Below are 12605 nucleotides of genomic sequence, written 5' to 3' on the forward strand. Positions count from 1 at the left end.
CATGTGGGCTATAGGGTTGATACTCTGTACAATATGTTCCCTTCAATAGCTTCTAAATAATTAATTAAATGGTAATATTGCCTTTTTTCTTGACAATTGTTCTTAAGTGTTAAATCAATCACAGATTAATTGAAACTTCCTCACTATTTTCCCTTTTCTCTCCATAAATTAGCTTTACTTTCCTTTTCTTTCATGGACCTTTTTTCCCGTCTCTTCAGGCATCCTCAGGGACATCTAAGATTCTTTGGCTCTGTAGTTTTGAAGTGTGCATTTGGAAGAAATGTGGGTCTGGAGGGAATTAAATTAACTAGAAGCATTCGGATTTTTGATTAAATTGCTTTTTTCAAAGATATTAGAGAACATTCCAGGTATTCATTTTAAAATTTTTCTTCAAAAAAGGGAAGACACGTTACAGTTCAGACAATTTTGGTTCATTTTTTGCTTTACTTTTAAGGTTTGTACTCAAAATACCTTTATACCGTTTTTAGTACGAAGTCCCAAACATTAAGAAAATACATTTATTGCCTTTAATTTGGTGAAACTGAGAGACAGGAAATGGAGAGTGTGGCACAATCAGAAAATGAAGAGAAAGTAAGAAGTCAGAACGGTAAAGCGTGGAGGAGCTAATATCCTAAAGCAAAAGGGTGAAAATTCCCAAAGATGGACAATTTAAACAGTGGTCAGAAACTATGAGAATGATGTGCAGAAAGAACAAGGAGCACAATCCTGCAGAGGAAATTCTGAGTATAAGACTGTAAGACAGAGAAAGACAGGTTTGTGCAGTGTGGGTAGAAAAATCTATAGGGGGCCATAATGGATATCAATGAGGCCATCAGTCAGCATATTCCCCCCTTCTTGGATGGGTGAAAAGTAATTGTGTGATTGTGAGAAGTGAATGGGAACAGCCCTTTTGAAATAGTCAGCATGATTCAGGCCTTGGCTGGACCACTGTATCTAGTCCTGGGATTTTTTTTACTGGAGGCTATGCCTCAGAAAACATCTCAAGAGAGGTGGAATCAGCCCAAGAGTGGCCATTGAACATATGCACATTTGACTGCGTAAAAGCTTATGTGGATGACTGGTTTAGGTTTTCAGTTATTCTCACCACTTAGTTTGCCTGCTTCATGTAGGCCTTCAAGAATGTATGGCACATTCGGAGAACTAAAACGATGGTTACAATTTAGGAAATGCCAGATTGCTCCTGCTGGAATGAAATCCAACCTACCATTCTTTCCTGAAATATCAATACTTCAGTGGATTCCAGTTGCCTTAGTATTAAACCTAAGTTTCTTTTTTTTTTTTTTTTTCCTGCGGTACACGGGCCTCTCACTGCTGTGGCCTCTCCCGTTGCAGGGCACAGGCTCCGGACTCACAGGCTCAGCGGCCATGGCTTATGGGCCCAGCCGTCCCGCGGCATGTGGGATCTACCCGGAACCGGGACACGAACCCGTATCCCCTGCCTCGGCAGGCGGACTCTCAACCACTGAGCCACCAGGGAAGGCCTAAACCTAAGTTTCTTAAGATGACTTCAAAAGTTCCTCTTTTTGGGCTAATTATTTTCATTGTTTCTTCACACCTTTTTCCTCTCATCATTACTGAGCAACTTGAACACAATGTGTTCTACCGTGACTGGAGGCCGTTTAGTTTAGCATGCTGCTGCCTCTGCTAGGTAGTTCCATTCCAACCATGATCTCCTGCCCTTCCTATTTTTAGTTCAAGATTTGGCTCAAATAATAGGGCATCAGGGAAAACCTTACCACATCTGACTGAAAAGCTCTTCCCTAGTCTTGGTACTTACCACACCCTAGCAGGAATGCCTCTTCTCCATCTCTCCCATTAGACTGAAGTAGCTTTTTGGGAGTTGCCATGCGGTCTGATCAGTTTTGCTCCCCACTGCCTGGCAAAGTGTCTGTCATTTAAATCTGTTCATGTTGGTTGAGTGAAATGTCAAATGAATTGGGGTAATTTTATTAGAAGAGAAGGCTGAAGAGATAATTAACAGTATTTAATAGAATGAGGGACATAGAGAGTGTTCATGAGAAGTTTCACATCTGATTAATTTGGTGGTGTTAAAAAAATGAATAAAGAACACAATTTAGATGATACAAACTTTAGTCAACAGTTTATGAAGCAGAGAGTCTCCATTCGGAGAACTGCAAAATGGGGTGGAAGGTGGGAAGCTTTTATAGGATAAAGAACAAGGAAGAGAAAAACAACATATCTCATTGGAGGGATGACATAGTCAACCTTGTCTGGGGTGAGAAGGAACAAAGAAATAAGTGTAGAGCCCAGAGTTGGCTTGGCTTTGGGGCATTAGCTGACTCGACATACTGAGTGTCTGGTCAAGAAGAGCATTTACAGTGACAGGAAAATTAATTAAGTTTTGGTTTGTTGATGTGTCATCCCAGGCAGGGGCAGCTCCATCTTGGGCCTAGAAATTTATTTCAACAGTGGAGAGGACCTCTATTTGATAAAATAAAAAACTCAGAACTTTTCTAAAACGATAAGTTACCTGCAACAGTTTTATCATGCCCCTGTTTTATGATTCCAGAATCTTCTTCTTATGTGGTTAAAATTTTATCTTTCTCCTTATTATATGTTGTGATGCTTCCATGAGTGTGTGTGTGTGTGAAATTTTTCTCAAAGTGAGAAACTTACATCTTCTTTTTGTTTTTTTCCTTTTTAATCTCCTAAGGGACCTGACAAAGTACCATGCACACAGTTGGCATTTTACAGGTTTATGTTTAAGGAAGTAGTTTTTGAACGAAATACCCTTGGAAAATAGGCTTTGCAAAACTTAAAATTAAAAACCAAATAATGTCAAATCTATAATCCATTCTTTTTACACACTGGTCATAATATTTCCTTAACATATAAAGACACTGACATTGTAAAGGATGAGGCTATACCCTCAATTTTCTTTTATCTGTCAGTGGAATTAAATACTCTTCAACAAAAATCCGTAGCTGTAGGGTAGACCATATCCTGTTGTGGGTATCATTACCAGTGTATTTAAATAGTTTTATCTATGTGAATATTTAATATCAAGCAGAGAAAGTTAACTCATTAAATGTTTAATTTTCAATCCAAGATTGTGATGGTGTTTTTTTTTAATGTACAGATGGGATTTAATTATTATAGAACCCATGACAAGATCATCTTGGAAATTTGCACATAATTTAAAAGAACAGTGATTTGCAAAATGTAGTTCTTGAACCAGAAGCATGGGTGTTACCTAGGAACTCCTTAGAAATGAAAATTCTCAGGCTCTCTAGACCTACCAGGTCAGAAAGTCTTGGGTGGGCCCTGGCAATCTGTACTTTAAAAAGCCCTCCAAATAATTCTGATGCACAGTATATATATATATATATATATATATTATTATTTTTTTTTTGCGGTATGCGTGCCTCTCACTGTTGTGGCCTCTCCCGTTGCGGAGCACAGGCTCCGGACACGCAGGCTCAGTGGCCATGGCTCACGGGCCCAGCCGCTCCACGGCACGTGGGATCTTCGCGGACCGGGGCACGAACCCGTGTCCCCTGCATCGGCAGGCAGACTCTCAACCACTGCACCACCAGGGAAGCCCGCACAGTATATTTTTAAACCTACTGGAAAAAACTTTTCAGAGCACCAACTAGGAAGATCAGAGGTGACCTTGGCAGCCCTTGAGGACCTCAGGATTTTCTAGCCTTGAACATCCCCTGGGAACTGCCAGTGTATTTCCATGCTACCTCGCAAGTGCTGACCTTTGATTTAGTCTACATCTTCATGACAGTAGAAAACACCAAGAACTGTTGATCATGGGTGGCAGAAAGCCAAAATCTACTTGACCCTGTTGACTTAGCGTATATTAGACTAATTAAGAATAGAAAACTTGTGCAGTAAGTTTTTCATCAGGTCTAAAATGATGAAAAATGCACCTGCTCTTCTTCCATGGTATATGACTGCACATGCAATAATAAAGCAACTGGATGGTTAGCAGATTTACATGTTTAAGCACAATATCAACCAGACAATGAGATGAATTCTTCGATGCCTTTGGGACAATGGAAACCTGTCTCTTTTCAAATGTAAGTATCAATTCAGTTGTGTTCCTTTTCTGTTTTGTCTTCTTCCTGATAGTGTTGTTTTTGTTCTACTATTTTCTTCCTGTCCTCATCTCTCCTAATAGTCTCCTATATAGTAAGGGGAGTTTAGTAGTTTATTAAAGGTGTTTTGGGGAATCATAGCAATGTGATATGTCCACCTGAATCTTTTGAATGCTCTCAGCAAGTTGATTGCCCATACTTAGGCTGATTTCAGTATTAGTTCTACAGTCTTGTAACATTGCTTGCTGTTACTGTTAGACTCCCCTATTTGGAGTGGTCAATGACAAAAGTCATTTAAGAAAGAACACATTATTTGTGGATGGTGTTATTTTGGTGGCTAATTTGTTTCCTTTTTATTTTAATGTCTCTGGAAGGGATTATGGCTTTTTTGAATAAAATCAAATGGAAAATAATTTCAATTCTTCAGATCAAAGAGCTGAAGGAAACTAAAGTTTTTTATTGATACATATGCATATTCTTATACATACCACATGTGATAGAAAATGAAAAGTTATAACTTCATTTTCTTATACCTCTAGGAAGCTATAAAAGTGCATATGTCACTCAGGTCATCTCATAAAGAAAAAATAATATGCACCATATAAAATACAGAGATGTTTAATAGGATTATAAAATGTAGACTACCTACTTATTTTCTAGTAGGAAATGTATTCATTATTGTCACTATTAATAATAGTAATATCATCATGAATCTGTACATATGTTACAAAAAACACTATTTGCATTATCCGCAAAAGATAATTTTCCCTCCGGGATTTAATTGTGGCTTTTGAAGGAGAGAAGTGAAATCGTTATGAAATGCTGGCAGATTGATACCTTTCTGCTCCTGGGCCTGATACTCATTAATATTTATGTGAGGATTTTAGTTTCTGCGAGAGAGGAGTGGGTTAAATAGAAGACTGTGTGATGGGTTGAAGGTGTGAAAAGGTGGTATGCAGCACAGTACACTTGGATCAGTAGGCAGTGTGGGAAGAGGTAACAGTTTTCCTCTGAGTAAGAAACTATAGTACCTCCACGTTTTGTTTTGTTTTTGTTTTTGTTTTGTGTTGTTTTCCCCCACAAGTGCAGTGGACGGCTAGTGGAGGGCTGTCTCTTCATGCATCTCAGGAGGTCCCTGGTATACTAACTGGAGAGAGATCTAGAGACTCAGGATAACTGTGTCAGAACAGCAGGTTTATTCTCGCTCCATTATTTGTGACTCTGTTTATTTATTGGCATAGAGCTCATCTTGCCTTCATCTTGTGGCATTCTCTTCTGCTTGGTTTCTCTCAGCTCAGCACAGCTGTTGTGGATACAGCAACAGACAGTCCCTTTTGAGGTGGGCCTCTTTAAGCTTTTTGATCTCTTTTGCTGGTGCACACATCCATAGGACATTGTAAGAATTTCATGCTATTAAGAAGTGATTTTGTCCGCAGTTGTGAACTACTTATTAACAGACGTGGGTGAATTAAGGAGGCACAGACCTTAATTTCTACAGAGAACACAATCTGGATCAAGTTTTAAATCATGGTGTGTGTGTGTGTGTGTGTGTGTAATAATGGAATAATTTCCCATTAGGTCATTTAAGAGATCTCATGAACTAATTGGATGAAAAATCCACCAGGATTGGAACGAGCAGTGATAAGAAAGAATTCAGGTTAGAGCTGTGTCTTTTGTATGAGTCATAAACTGAGGGCCTGAGGTAGAACCTTAGATACGTTTCTGAGTCAGTTCTGAACCACTGCCCCGTTCCAGTAATAACACGGGGATAAAATAAAACATCCTCCAAGGAGGCATTTAGTGGTGAGCTAAGGCTGAGAGCCTTCAAGGACATTTATCTCCATAGTAGCAACGTTTGACTCTTTGTGGTTTCCACAAATCTCTGTAAAAGGCATTGATCGCCACTGTCAGTATGATTAGAGGAAGCACTGGTGCATAGCGTGTTTATGATTTAAAAAACAAAAAGCAGTTCATGCACTTGCATGTCACGAGGAGGATGTCACTCTCCTGGGAAAAGGCAAATTTTACTTTTTAAAGAGGTGCTTTCTATTTTTGATGTTTTTCTTACATAGCTTTGGCTATTATCTGAAATATGTCCCAGTCTGAGGACCAAGCACTTGCTGTGTGATCTTAACCAATTCACTTGACTTCTCTGGCCCTCATCATCCATGTCTTTAAAATGAGATTGTTGTTTTATTAATATGTTCTCCACTTCCAAAATTTATGGAATTCTATGATATAGCCATTATTCTACATAGCTCTTCCAATATGCATTTCAGGATTTCCCCTGAAAAGTCAAGTGTTAGTGGAATGATTATCAAACACTTAGCCCACTCCCAACATTCGTTGAACACCTAGTATGTACTTGAAACTGTTAATCACTCTTGAGGAAAGGGATGTAGAAAACAAAATTGTATAGCACATACTCTTTGACCTCTGGGAATATTCAAAATATTATGTAATGCAAGGAAGAAAATGTTAAATTCCATAAGGAAGTTACAAAGAGTATTATCATATACAACAGGGTTTCTCAGCACCCACTATTGACATTCTGAGACAGATAGATGATTCTCTGTTGTGAGAGATTTCCTGTGCATTGTAGTATGTTTGGCGCCATCCATAGTCCAATTAGACACCAGTAGCATCCCTCCAGTTGTGATAACAAAAAATGTCTCTAAAGATCGCAAAATGTTCCCTGAGGATCAAAATTGCCCTGGTTGGTAACCATTGCGCTAGAGGACAGCAATAATATCCGTGGAATTTTCAGAGAAGACTCATTAGAGAGGATTCATTTGACCTGGCTCTTAAATTATGAGGGCTTAAGAAGGCTACAAATACAGGTTGTAGTCATACTGATACTCTTGTCATTGGGGAACGTGCAAAGTTTTGAGGTGATTATAAGAAGGGAGTTATTATAAGTAAAGACTGTGGTTGACCATGATCTTTGGAGTAGGACAAAACTGGGTTCAAGCCGTGGGTCCAAAGCTTTACTAGTCATATGACCTTGGTCACATAATATAATAGTTTTTGCCTGTGATGATGATAAATGTAATATATAAAGTCCTTAAAATTACATACACATGCACACACACACACACACACACACAGTGAGAGTGTCAGTCCTTAGCACTGTGTCTGTCATAGAAGGCATGTGATAGGATTATCATGGTGACTCATACATCAACCACCAGGGTGTTGACACCCTAAAGTTGGCCCTTGAGTTGTGAATTTTGTTGCAAGTGTCTTGTTACTCATAGTGAAATGCTAACGTGTGAGTGATTTAATTTTATATTCGTTAGATTCAACAGTATTTCCAATAAGGACACTAACTCATTGCTATGCTTTCTGGAGTATTAGAGAAAAAGTGAAGTTAAAGTGAGCATATGAAAATTGTGTTTAACCCTGCATGTGTTCATGGAGGGGTATCAGGAGCAAATGTCAATCTTAACGTGCAACAGGATTGGGAACCATTCCTTAAGCAGTTGCTCAGGCTGGGATTAACAGGCTTCACTTGCCTAGCTGACCAAGTCTAAGAGTTGTCTGTTCCGTAATGAGCTTGAGAAATGGAAGTCAGCCCTCAGCAATGTGGTCTTCATAACGCTGGACAGAGACACTTGGAATATTCAAGTGTCTGGCTCTGGGCCTTTACTTGGGAACCAGTCAGAGGAAGGGAATAGGGCAAGGAATTGGAATCTTGGATATGGCATCTAAATATTAACTGATTATAGAGACCTAGCTTTTAATTTTTTTTTTTTTTTTTTGCGGTATGTGGGCCTCTCACTGCCGTGGCCTCTCCCGTTGCGTCTGGCTCCAGACACGCAGGCCCAACGGCCATGGCTCACGGGCCCAGCCACTCCGCGGCATGTGGGATCCTCCCGGACCGGGGCACGAACCCGCGTCCACCGCATTGGCAGGCAGACTCTCAACCACTGCGCCACCAGGGAAGCCCGCTTTTAATATTTTTCAATAAACTATAGTTACCTGTTCTAATTATTTTAACACTCAGGTAATTGTAGAGATTAAAACCCAGTTTCCAGTTTTGAAACTTCTACTCCTGGAATTTCAGTGTATTCAATCTTGGGATAAATGGTCATAGTAGAGCTAAACTAAGGCAAATTCATATACTGCTTAAAACTAACAGCAGTCAGTTTCCCAAGGCCAGCATCTCTTCCGAGCATTGAACGTTTTATTCCAGTGGGGAACGATTTTGCTGCATGACCTGTTAAGTTCGAGCCTTTTTCAAGGCTCACTACTTTATGGTGCTGCTGCCTCAAGTAGGGTGTTGCACTGGTGCCAAACCCTGCAACACACGCAGGTGACTGTTGCTAATAAGTGGCAGCTCCAGCCGTGGCTACTTAACCATCCCTGGGGAAAGGCTGCCTGAGGAGAAAGGTGATAAATGTCACAATAGGAGATTAATTGCATATGTTCTGTGTGACATGACATCTCACGGGACTTAAGAATATGTTTGTGGTTTTATAAAGCATACTGTGAATATCAGGCTCGGCTTTGGCTGTGACCCTGCCAAACACGGGGCTAATGTCATTTGTCATATTCAGACATTGCCTTTTAAAAACATTCTTGTTCAGGCTGCTACCAAGGTGTGATGTGTTTGATGGCGCTGATGAAATTTTTGTTTTTATAATAGGGTGACAGACAGAACGACAACAAAAGGGGCCTGAGGAAGTGGGCGTGGGCATGGGATGGAGGAAAAACATGTCACTCAAGGGAATGGGGAAATGATGGTCTCACTGTTTGATTAATGAAAGTTACTAGACAGATGTTCTTATGTCTTCCAAGACTCTCATTGGTTGACCTATGCTTAATGGAAAATCTGTGAGAGAAGAGAATCCTTCTGAGACAAGACAACCTCAGAACTTGCCAGGGAGGGGTTAGGTATCTCCAGGGTTTCACTATCGTAGTTTGGAATTTTCATTGGGAGGGAAAATAGTGAATTGTAGTGACTGGGGGTATATAGTGAGAAGAGTAACTGTACCATTTCACTGTTGTCCAATTATTAGCATATTAGACAGTTTCACAACTTGCTACCATTTGGCTTCAGATTGGATCTGAGAGTCTGTATTTGAATTAAATCTGTATCTGATGTGTATTTCCTGAGTGAACTGTTTTTTCTAATCCTCTACACTCCTTGCTGCAAAGCCTAAGTGCTTGGTTTGTCGTACTGAATTTCTAGCTCTGGTTAGAGCTGTGTATATCTCAGACTGAATAGAATCAGAACATATTCTAGCTTATAGCAGACAGATGTTCAGAACATGAAACCCCACCCAAAAGAGGGGACAGGATACATTTCCATCCATCTGGCCACTGCAGAGACCAACAGTGGCTATAGTCCATTAAATAATTAACTTTATTTTGGATAATACTCCTTCCACCTGAGACCCTGGAGGCTTAATTTAGTTAACACCTTTGCCTATTTCTCTTTCTGTGCTTTAATACCATGGGCAGCTTCTCATGGCTGGTAGTTTAAATCCCTGTGGCAATAGGGAAGGTGTGATGTGATATGAAAGTACTTCCAAGGGGAAATGAGGTTTACTTTTCCATTGCTTGAGTTACTGTGACCATGTGTATCCTCAGCGAAAGCAGAGTACGAGGTTCCTATGTATGGGACTAAATTATGTTTTCTGTATAAGAAGCTGACTCCTCGGCTGTAGAAGGTGAAAACTGATGAGGGTGCGACTTGCAGTCTTCTCTCTGCCTCTCTGTCTCTCTCTTCTCTGTTTGACTTGCCTTTGCACCAACTCCTCTATGTTTCCTCCTGTACTTCATTTCTAGCCTCGGTTTCTTCTTTTCTATCTTTTGTTTCCAAGTTTCCTTTCAAGTTTTGAAGGTGGGAATTGTGCTGTCGCTAGAAAGGACAAAAATGCTTCTAAGTGTCAGCCACATTGTGAGTGAAATTGTTTCCTTCTCTGTGATTGTCTTTATCTTCATTAAAAACTAGTTATTCTTTTCATTAACTTATTCATTTATTTATTCTCAACAATTCTTTATTGAACATTTACTGAGTATCAGCTAGTGAGCTAAGATGAGAAAGAACAACCCTTCAGGCACTTACAAATAATTACAAGGAAATGCGATGAGTATTTATGAAGGGAATATTTGCCAAGTGCTAAGAGAATCCAGTAGAAGGAATTGCTAACAAGTGTGGAGGGGAGGTATTGGAGAAAGTACCGTAGAGCAGTGATGTTTGAGACAAAACTTGATGGAATAATAGGTGGGTAGACCCATGTAGTAAGTGGCACGTACAAGAGCGTAGTAACATACAAGAGCCTTGCAGTATGGCATCAAATGAGGAAGGTAATTTAATTTGATCTGACTTGAACAGAAAATCAGAATGGAGTGATTAGTGATGGAGTTAGATAGCCACGTTGGCTGGGGCTTTCTATTAACTTTCCTTTAGAAGATTAACATTGGGAGAAATATGTCATTTGGATTCAAAAGGGGAAGAAATTCTAAACCAAACCCACGTGTTTTATGAATTTCTCCAGTCCTGAGTCTTTGCATAAAGTTTCTGTAGCCAATCAAGCAGTCAGAGGTCATCTGACCAAGTCCAACAGTTAAACCTAACTAGTCATTGTTAAATCTAACTAGTCATGGTTACAAAGAGTCAAATCTTGTGACTATGCCAAGAGAGACTAGGATAACAAGCTGTTCAAATCCAGAAATCGAATCTCTAAGTGTGATGCACTTGATAGCAGTGTTCTGAGTAGAACGAGTCTGGTCTGTCCTTTAGGGAAGTGGATTTAGAGTCTGGAATTCCACCTAACTTTTAAAGAGACTTCTGTCTACTTTCCTGGCAGAAAAATCTTTCTATTCTGGCATTTCAGCAACTTCCTTGTTTAACGTTGGGAGATAGTGTACGTGTCGGTCTGCTCAGTGCTTGTCATTCCAACAAACCAGTCTGTGACCTTTTCTAAAACAGTAAATAGAGTCCATTGATGGGTGAGTGGATGAACTAAATGTGGTCTATCCACATCGTTGAATATTATTCAGCCTTATAAAGGAAAGAAATCCTGACACATGCTATGACATGGATAAACCATTAGGACGTTATGCAAAGTGAAATAAGCCAGACACAAAAAGACAAATACTGGACGATTTCACTTACATGAGGTATAGAGAGAGTCAAATTCATAGACAGAAAGTGGAATGATGGTTTCCAGGGTTTGGGGGGAATGAGCAATTGTTTAATGGGTACAGAGTTCCAGTTGTGCAAGATGAAAAGTTCTGGAGATTGGCTGCAATCTGTGGATGTACTTAATGCTACTGAATTGTACTCTTTAAAAATGGTTAAGATGGTATATTTTATGGTGTGTATATTGTATCACAATTAAAACCATAATTGCAAGCATAGTAAAAAAAAAAAGAGGAAGAAATGCAAAGCATGGAGATCTATAAAGGGGCATTTGCAATAATCCTGGCGTAAATAACAAACTATAATCTGTCGAAGAAGTATATGTAGACAGTAATATGGGAACTGTAGACAGTAATGTGAACCTTGTGTTGGAAGGTTAGAAAATATTTTTTTGGATGAGGATATGTTGAGCTGAGATGTAAAGGCTGGTAGTCTTCACATAGGTTAAGGAGGGGAAAAGAAGCTTTCTAAAAAGGGTAGGACAGAGGTGAGATCTAGTTATCTATATACATACATTAGGAGACGGGTGAGAGTACATTTCAACTGGTGTTACTGGAATGTAACATGAGAGGTAGGAAAAATGAGGCTAAAAACTGGTGGAACCAAGTCATGATGGATCTTACATTCCATGCTCAGAAGCTTGAGCTTTGCCTTGTTGATGATGGAAGACTCTGAAAGTTTTCAGTTAAGGAGTTGACACAGGTAGATCTGCTTTTTAAAGACCTTACTCTTTGATCAGTGTAGAGGATGGATTTAAGGTAGGTGGGATTTAGAAACAAAGACATGAAGAAGGGGCCTTTGGAAAAGTCTAGGTAAGAGATGCAGAAAGTGTAAGCCAGGTTGGAAATAACATGGATAGAGTCTAGACAAAGTTACCAACTCAAATCAAGTCTTTGACTATGTGGTCAAATAAGTGTTAGTGTCTTGGTTTGGGTTTTTTTTTAGAAGTGGACCACAAGATGAGAATGGAAGCAAAAGTAGTGTAGTTTGGAGACGGAGAAAATGCCAGCAGGGAAATGGGGAGGTAAAATAAGGAAGGAAATTTGGCCAATAAAGGGCACATTTTCAAGCAAATTACCACTATGGGTAACTGGTACTTAATCCTTCTGTGGAACTTTGGAAGGCAGCACCCCAGGGAGACTCTAGACCCAGGTGATCTCATAGAAGGCTCTGGAATTTCCCTCCTTCCATGGACACACTGAATATACAGCTTCGAATGGAGCATTTCCCTCTAAGAGAAAAACAGGTACTAATTGAGTTACTCCTATATATTAGGCAATGGAGAATATCCACATCAGAATGGGTAGCTACGTGCTCACCATAAACCCCATCTTTGGCGTAACACCACATAATCAGGAGGGAAC

Source organism: Grampus griseus, assembly GCF_964374135.1.
Source record: "Grampus griseus genome assembly, chromosome: 5".
NCBI classification, from domain to species: domain Eukaryota; kingdom Metazoa; phylum Chordata; class Mammalia; order Artiodactyla; family Delphinidae; genus Grampus; species Grampus griseus.